Source organism: Musa acuminata, chromosome BXJ2-7 (genome assembly GCF_036884655.1).
Source record: "Musa acuminata AAA Group cultivar baxijiao chromosome BXJ2-7, Cavendish_Baxijiao_AAA, whole genome shotgun sequence".
Classification (NCBI taxonomy): domain Eukaryota; kingdom Viridiplantae; phylum Streptophyta; class Magnoliopsida; order Zingiberales; family Musaceae; genus Musa; species Musa acuminata.
Genome location: NC_088344.1, coordinates 11,428,281 through 11,436,385, shown reverse-complemented (window position 1 = coordinate 11,436,385; position 8,105 = coordinate 11,428,281). Strand labels below are relative to the sequence as shown.

The 8,105-nt window shown below is 34.0% G+C and overlaps 1 non-coding gene across 1 annotated transcript; it reads right to left on the bottom strand.

Annotated features, from left to right (window-relative positions):
• Positions 1-7,755: 7,755 nt before the first annotated feature.
• Positions 7,756-7,827, bottom strand: TRNAG-UCC (transfer RNA glycine (anticodon UCC)). The gene has a single exon. It is a non-coding gene; the product is annotated as a tRNA-Gly (tRNA).
• Between the last annotated feature and the right edge of the window lie 278 nt (positions 7,828-8,105).

Sequence of the window (8,105 nt, the reverse complement as noted above, 5' to 3'; positions counted from 1 at the left end):
AATAACAAAGCATATAGACTTCTTAATTTGGAGTCTAATATCATAATAGAATCTCGAGATGTGGAGTTCTTTAAACATTTATTGACTTCTAGTAATAATGTTCATCCTCCAATTAGTGAAGAGTCACTAGTGAAGAAATCTCAAAAGGTCGGTGAGCAACCTAAAATTCCTTTAATTGGACATCAATCAAGTTCACAAGAGGTTGGAGAGCAATCTTATGAATTAAAGAGAAGCACTCGTGTACGAAAAGCAAAAACATTAAGATCGGATGAGATTGATTCTCAAAGTATTTCTTTTTAGCTTGTAGAAGGAACTAATGAGAGAGTATTAAAAACAATTCCTCTTGTTTTACAAGTGGAAGATGATCCTAAAACATTTAAAGAAGCTATGGCTTCTCGTGATGCTGCTTTTTGGAAAGATGCTATTAATGATGAGATGAATTCTATTATATCAAACCATACTTAGGAACTTGTCTATTTACCTTTTGTCTCAAAACCTATTAGTTGTAGATGAATATTTTGTAGGAAGTATCATACAAATGGTACTCTCCAAACATTCAAAGCAAGGTTAGTTGCTAAAGGATTTCGACAAAAAGAAGGAATAGATTATTTTGACACATATGCTCCTGTGGCTAGGATCACATCTATTAGAATTATTTTTTCTTTAGCATCAATATTTGATCTTTATGTTCATCAAATGGATGTCAAAACAGTATTTCTAAATGGAGACCTCGATGAGGAGGTATATATGGAACAACCCGAAGGTTTTGTTCTATCGGGAAATGAACATAAAGTGTGTAAACTTATTAAGTCATTGTATGGTTTAAAGCAGGCTCCAAAACAATGGCATAAGAAATTTGATGCAATAATTCTTTCTAATGGATTTGTTCATAATATTGCAGATAAATGTGTTTATCTCAAAACTTATGATGACTATATGATGATAGTTTGCCTTTATGTTGATGATATGCTAATAGTGAGCAACAACATGAAAGGTATTGTACAAAGAGGTTTCTATCTTCAACATTTAAGATGAAAGATCTTGGGCAAGTTGATACTATACTAGGTATTAAGGTAAAAAGAAATAGTGGGGGATATGTTTTGAGTCAAACTCATTACATAGAAAAAGTATTGGAGAAATTCGGTCACTTAAAAATCAAAGAAGCAAATACCTCATTTGACCCAAGTATCAAATTAGTCAAGAATGTTGGAAGAACAGTAGCTCAATTAGAATATTCAAGTGCTATAGGAAGTCTTATGTATGCAACGCAGTGCACAAGACCTGATATAGCATTTGTAGTTAGTAAATTGAGTAGATTTACTAGCAATCCAAATGTAGAGCATTGGAAGGCTATTGAAAGAGTTCTTGGGTACCTTAAACGAACCAAAGATTATGGCCTACAATACTCAAAATTTCCTACTATTTTAGAAGGATATACTGACGCAAGTTGGATATCGAGTTTTGGAGATAACAAATCCATTACTGGTTGGGTGTTCACCTGGGAGGTGGCGCTGTTTCTTGGAAGAGCAAGAAACAAACGTGTATAACTCACTCAATTATGGAATCAGAATTTGTTGCTCTAGCAGATGCAAGAAAGGAGGCTGAATGGTTGAGGGACTTTCTATTAGAAATTTCATTGACTTCTAAGAGTGTGAATTCAATTTCTATACTTTGTGATAGTCAAGCCACTTTAGCTTGTGCATATAGTGAAATATATAATGGAAAGTCAAGACATATAAGTCTTAGACATGATTATACGAGGAAATTAATCAAGAGTGGGATTATTTCACTCACATTTGTGAAAACAAGTGAGAATTTGGCTGATCCATTCACCAAACCTCTTACAAGAGAAGTTGTAAGATCAACATCAAAATGGATGGGGCTAAAACTCCTTGAATAAAAGATCCACCAATGATAGCAACCCTACTCAACATTATGAAATGAGTAATGAAGAGTTCAAAGGGTAAGAACAAGTCATTGATATGTGGAGTGGTTCAGCACTTTGAAATATTTTATGAGTCCCATCTAAAGATGTTAAAGTGCTGGTTGTCACCGAATGAGGGTTGAGTTAATTATACTCTTAATGAAGTTCAGTCAAGTTAGGACAAGTATCTCAAAGAGTGATAAAGATACTATAAGAACTTCACCTATATAAACTTAGAAGTGGTGCCGCTTCGATTGAGAGTTGGAGTTTCTCTCATAAAAGTTCATGAACTTGGATGAGCCCAAGGCCATATTAGAACTAAACGAGATTTTATGAGGAATACAAAAATGTTGTATTTATGTGTGTGGTATCACTAGTGTTGTCATGAGGAATAACAAATTCAAAGCTTTTATGCTATTTGGGATTTCGACTTCACTTTGTGATGCTTACACTAAGATAATATTCAAATCGAAAGATATATTACTTTATTCATAAATACTATTTAATCACTTGGAAAAAATTTTAAATTTGAATAAGTGGGGGATTGTTATAAATTATTCAAATTAAAAAGAAAAAAAAATTCTTTTCAAAAGATTTATTTGAAAATGTGTTTTCTTTTATTTTTTGGTAGTTATTTTTCAAAGGTTATGTCTTTTGAGAAAATAGTTATAATTTCAAATGTTGTGTCTTTTAAGAAAATAGTTAATTTTCAAAGGTTGTGTCTTTTGAGAAAATATCTATAAATAGTTATTTGAGGGTAAATTACAAATACAACTCTTTCACGCTCTTCTTCTTTACTCTCCAAGTGATTGAGTTAGACATTCTCTAATTCCTCTATGAAGATTCTTCTTTGCTCAATACAGATCTTCTAAAGGCTTATCATATCCACTAAAACTATTTACATCAAACCCAGAACAATCTTATTAAGAAGAGGATACAAATATCATTTTTAGGAAAGTGTTTATACACGTTTCAAGCCTAAATATCTTTCCTAAAGTATCCTTGAGAATAGTGTTTTTATCATCTTCTTTGTCTTATCTTTTTCCCAACAATAACTCCCTCGTGATTTCTGCCATCTAATTCCACGAAACCAATCACGAGGCAAGCTGATGAAGTGATCTACTTATTTATGCATATTACATATTATTTCCAATGCATGATATAAAATATTCCATAAATATCTTTTCTGATCTATGATGTCATATGTATTAGCTTTCGATTGGGTAATCGATGATCCTAAAAAGGCTTATATAATACTAGCTTTAGCAACTTGTTTGTATCATATAAGGTTTCACAGTCAGCTTTGCAACAGGACATTAAACAAAAGAATCCAACTTTATATACTATACGATGCTTACTTTAGACTTGTGAGAGGCAAGTGAACATACTTGGCCGTCTAAATGTCTTACTTGTGTGGTCAAAAATATTCGACCATGGTCTCTCTCAACTTTACATGTTCTACAAAACATAAACAATGACTTGCCACCCTCATCATCACATGGCGTGCAAGCTGATGATGAACACTCACTTGTCGCAACTGAGCAAGAATCGGGAGACCGGCTGAGTCAAACTCATGGAAGCCAAAAAGCTTCCATCAATGTCACCAACACCGCCACTTGGCTTGGAAAGCAATGGAGCACTAGTTTAGTGCCGAAGACCCTTTCACTGTGATGCGTTCATGCCTTGACTGCATCCGAGCGTATCGTCATTGCTGACAGAAACATGTCGATTCAAAGACCTGTGCACGAAGCCATGGTTTGAATGGGCCATCGCTTCGTTGATCCAGTCCATAACACATGTACATGTGACGTCGATAATGCTGCAAAAGACTTGTCATCTATAGGAGGGGATGAAGCTCTTCCAAGAACGCCCTGTGCTTTGCAGGATCTGCAAGTCCGTCGTCGGCGTTCACGTCCTCGCTCGTAAGCTGATGGAGATGCAGGCGGCGAGCATCGCAAAGAACTTGCCGGATATCGTCAAGAAGATCAACGACAACCTGGAACGCAACGAGGCGGCGCTAGGCCAGATGCCACAAAATCTCTCGGGCGTGGTCGATTGAATTCGAGCTTTGATACGAATTGTAAGCATCTCTAAGTAATCACTCAGGAAGGTGCTCCTTCGCGGCGACGACGATGAGTTTCCTGACGACACTGACATGTCCAGCACGAATGGCTGAGAAGCTCATCAGTTACTCCCAACATCTTCATTCGAGTTGCTAACTGTTGTTGACAGCTTCTTGACGGATGAAATTGCCGTTTTGGAGGAGGAGGCTTGGGGGATCGGTCTTCCCAACTTCTTCCCGCTTGCCACTTTCTTGACACTGCTGAAGAAGAAGTCGCCGTCATCGCTGACATTCCGCGTGAATTCGTGTCAAAGGTTTGGGCTTGCATCGAGGATGTGCTGTTAACGAGTGCTTTTGATGCATTCCGTGAGGAGATTAATTTAGATAAGTAGGATTAAATAAAATAAAATTAAAATTAAAATTTAGATTAAAATAAATAAATAAGAGTGAAGAAATTTATTAGGATACAGTGATTTTTTTCATTGTTTAAAAAAATTTATACTTTATCTTTTATCTAATATAAATAGGTATTCTTAGATCAATCTAAAATAGGTATAACATTATAGCCTGTTCCAAGAATATATCGATTAAAAAAAAAAAAGATTAGTAGATCCAAAAAAAAGAGGAAAAGGTAACAAGCATTTAGGGTAAATATTTTTAATCAACTTCTTCCTACAATGAAAATTATCAATTTTAGACTGTTAAAATAAAAACTCTATTTATTTCAGAAGGATTATGAAATTTGATAGATAATAGTTTTGTTTAGTATGATCTATAGGATTCTACTATTATTGAAGATTAAAAATATTAAATGAATCAAAACATGCATAAAGATACAAGAGTCTTCTATATGCTACAAGAGACACAAATAAGAGGAAGAAAATAAGTAGAAGAAACTAGGAGTACTTACTTCCGAGCTACAATGCTTTAGATTGATCCGAGAACACCCATTTATATTAGACAAAGATAGAGAATAAGTATTTTTAAAATAATAAAAAAATTTACCATATCTCAATTAATCCCTTTACCCTCATTTATTTATTATAATATAAACTTTTATCTTTTATTTTATCTAATTCTGATTATTCGATTTAATCTTATCACACCTCCTTAATTCAAAATAGTTATAACTTAAAGTTATGATGAGTTTCAAATTCAAATTTGAAGCTTTGAAATATTTACCTGATTTGTGCCTTCAAACATATTTTTTAATATTTTTTAATTTTTTTGTTGATGTTGATGTGATTATGATTCGGGAAAATAGATAATCATCTATTGTTTATTGTAGCATGTAGAGAGCTCTTGTATACTTCTGCATATTTTCATTCATTTAATCTTTTTTGATCTCTAGTAATTTTAGGATTTTATATATCATACTCAATAAAACCATTCTCTATCAAATTTCACAATCCTAATGGAATGATTAGTTTTTATTTTAACAATCTTAAATTGATAATTTTCACCTTTGAATATAGAAAAAAATTGATTAAGAATATTTACTTTGATGATTTTTTTTTTCTTTCTTACATCTACCATACGAAACTAGAAAAAAATTGTTTAAGAATGTGTCATCGTCAGCTTCACAAATCGCCTAGCTAATCACTCTTTCTTCAGTTGCTGCTCCTATTGATGTGTGGCATCGTCATCTTGGTCATCCTCTTTATCTATTCAACAACATCTACTTTCTTATTATTTTCTTTTAACTTTCTAAACTAATAGCAATAAAAGTCATATATTATATTTTACAATATCTTCTTTATCTCATTCTAAACTATTTAAAATTATTTACACCAATGTCTAGCGACTTGCCCCAACCACTTCTTGATAATTTCAGATTTTATGTTATTTACATAGATTATTTTACTAAGTATACATTATTATATCCTCTCAAACACAAATGAAGTCTTGATAGCCTTTACCCATTTTAGAAAATTCGTCGAGAACTTCCTCTAGCCTACAATTAAAATAGTTTACTTTGATAGTGGAGGTGAATATCAAATCCTAAAAATATCTCTCTCATCTTATGGTATATAATATCTCAAGTTACCATTGCACACTCCTCAATTAGTTGGCTCTGCTGAATAAAATAACGATAAATAATTGAAATTGATCTTACCCTTCTATACCAAGCTTCTATGTTACCAATCTTTTGGTCAACAGCCTTTCAAACTGTAATCTACTTCGTATGCTCACTCCAGTCCTACAACATCAATCACAATTTAAAAACTCATTTCACAAAATCTCAAACCTTTAAAAACTCAAAGTATTTGATTATTTATGTTATTTATGGCTACGGTCCTATGCTTCATATAAGATAATACCAAGATCTAAGTCTTACATCTTTAGGGTACTCTCTTGAATATAATATTTTTCGATATTATGATTCTCAAACTCAAAAAGTTTTTATATCACGCTATGCCATTTTTATCGAGTCTATCTTGTCCTTCCAAAAGCATGGATCTTCAGTCATACGAGAGCCACTCCAACAATTATACATCACTAGAGTACACCTCAAACCCCCCCCCCTCTCGCCATGCCATCTAATACTTCCCATCAAGATATACACTCCCTTATTACTCTAGTTTAGTAGCTCCCCACTCCCTCTACTACTCTACTTATTTCTTCATAAATTCACCGGCTGATAAAGCAATACCCTCGGAACCATAACTAATGTCTTTGTCTTCTCCTCGACCTAGTGACACCGAAGTATCTCAGCCTGATCAAATTCATGTCAATGACTCTCCACCAATACCTATACCTACAACACAACCTAACAATCCCATCGCACTCGGACATCCTATGACACCACGCTCCAAAAGTGATATTTTCAAACCACATAAAGTCTTTAACCTTCATGCTGTCACAAACTTTCTGCCTGAGCCCATTAAACTCACCACGATCAATAAAACCCAAAAATCTTCACATTGGTGCAAAACCATGTGAAGATTAAGATGCCCTACTCCATAATTCCACATGGACCCTTGTACCATTTCATCATATATAAAATATCATTAAGTGTAAGTGGATATTTCGAATTAAGAGAAACTCAGATGGATCTGTTGTTAGATATAAAGTGCGTGTAATAGCTAAATGGTCTCATCAATGATATAGTGTTGACTTTACAAAAATATTTAGTCCCGTTATTAATTATTAAACTGACAATAATTTAACTTATCCTTTGACTGTTATAAAAGATTGACACATATGATAACAGGATATTAACAATATTTTCTTAAAAAAAAAAACTCTGATGTCTTATTTTTAATAGACTAATCATGATAAATAAAATCTGTCCCTCTACCTGTATAAATAACTGCTCACTTTAATACCACCTCCCATGGCTTCGTTTGTGTAAATAACTACAAGGCACCGAGACTTGGCAAGCAGATGTTTGGCTAAAGCTACAACAGGAACGTTGACGCTCACTACGATGCTGACGGTTTCTCTTCGAGCGTCCCCAACACCAAACCCAACGAGAAGTATGGAAGCTACAAGAACAAGAGGTGCTTCTACGATGAGCGATACCAGGTTTCGGGAGAACGAGAGGTGCTTCTACGACGTTGATGCTGAAAGGAGATAGGGAGCGTATGTTGGTATTGGTGTACGTGGTGACGATAACCATGGTTATGGAGCATATAATTGCAGGGGAAACAACAGAGTTATGTTATGGGTTACGTAAATGGAGAGTGTTCGCTGCTGCTCTTTCTTTCACTCGCATGCTATGGGTGAAGCAAAAATTAATAATAGAAGGGAAAAAAAATATTATTATTGCGTTTGCCGGGAGTCGAACCCGGGTCTATTGCTTGGAAGGCAATTATCCTAACCGTTGGACTACAAACGCTTGACGTAATTGTTATTGCAAGACAAATATACAAACATTAGCAACGAGTCACGGTCATTTCATCACAATATTGTCAAGAAAGATGTTCAATTGCCTCGTTAGAGAGGTTCACATGTAACCTACTCAACATATACTTATATATAACACTAATTAAATAATAGTTTAATAATGATTTGGTAAGCCTAAGCTCTCTGTATGAATTTTATCCTTCTTGTTCTTATCTTTTTGTAGGGCATGTAATTACATGTATTTTTTATGACATATGATATAGAAGTACA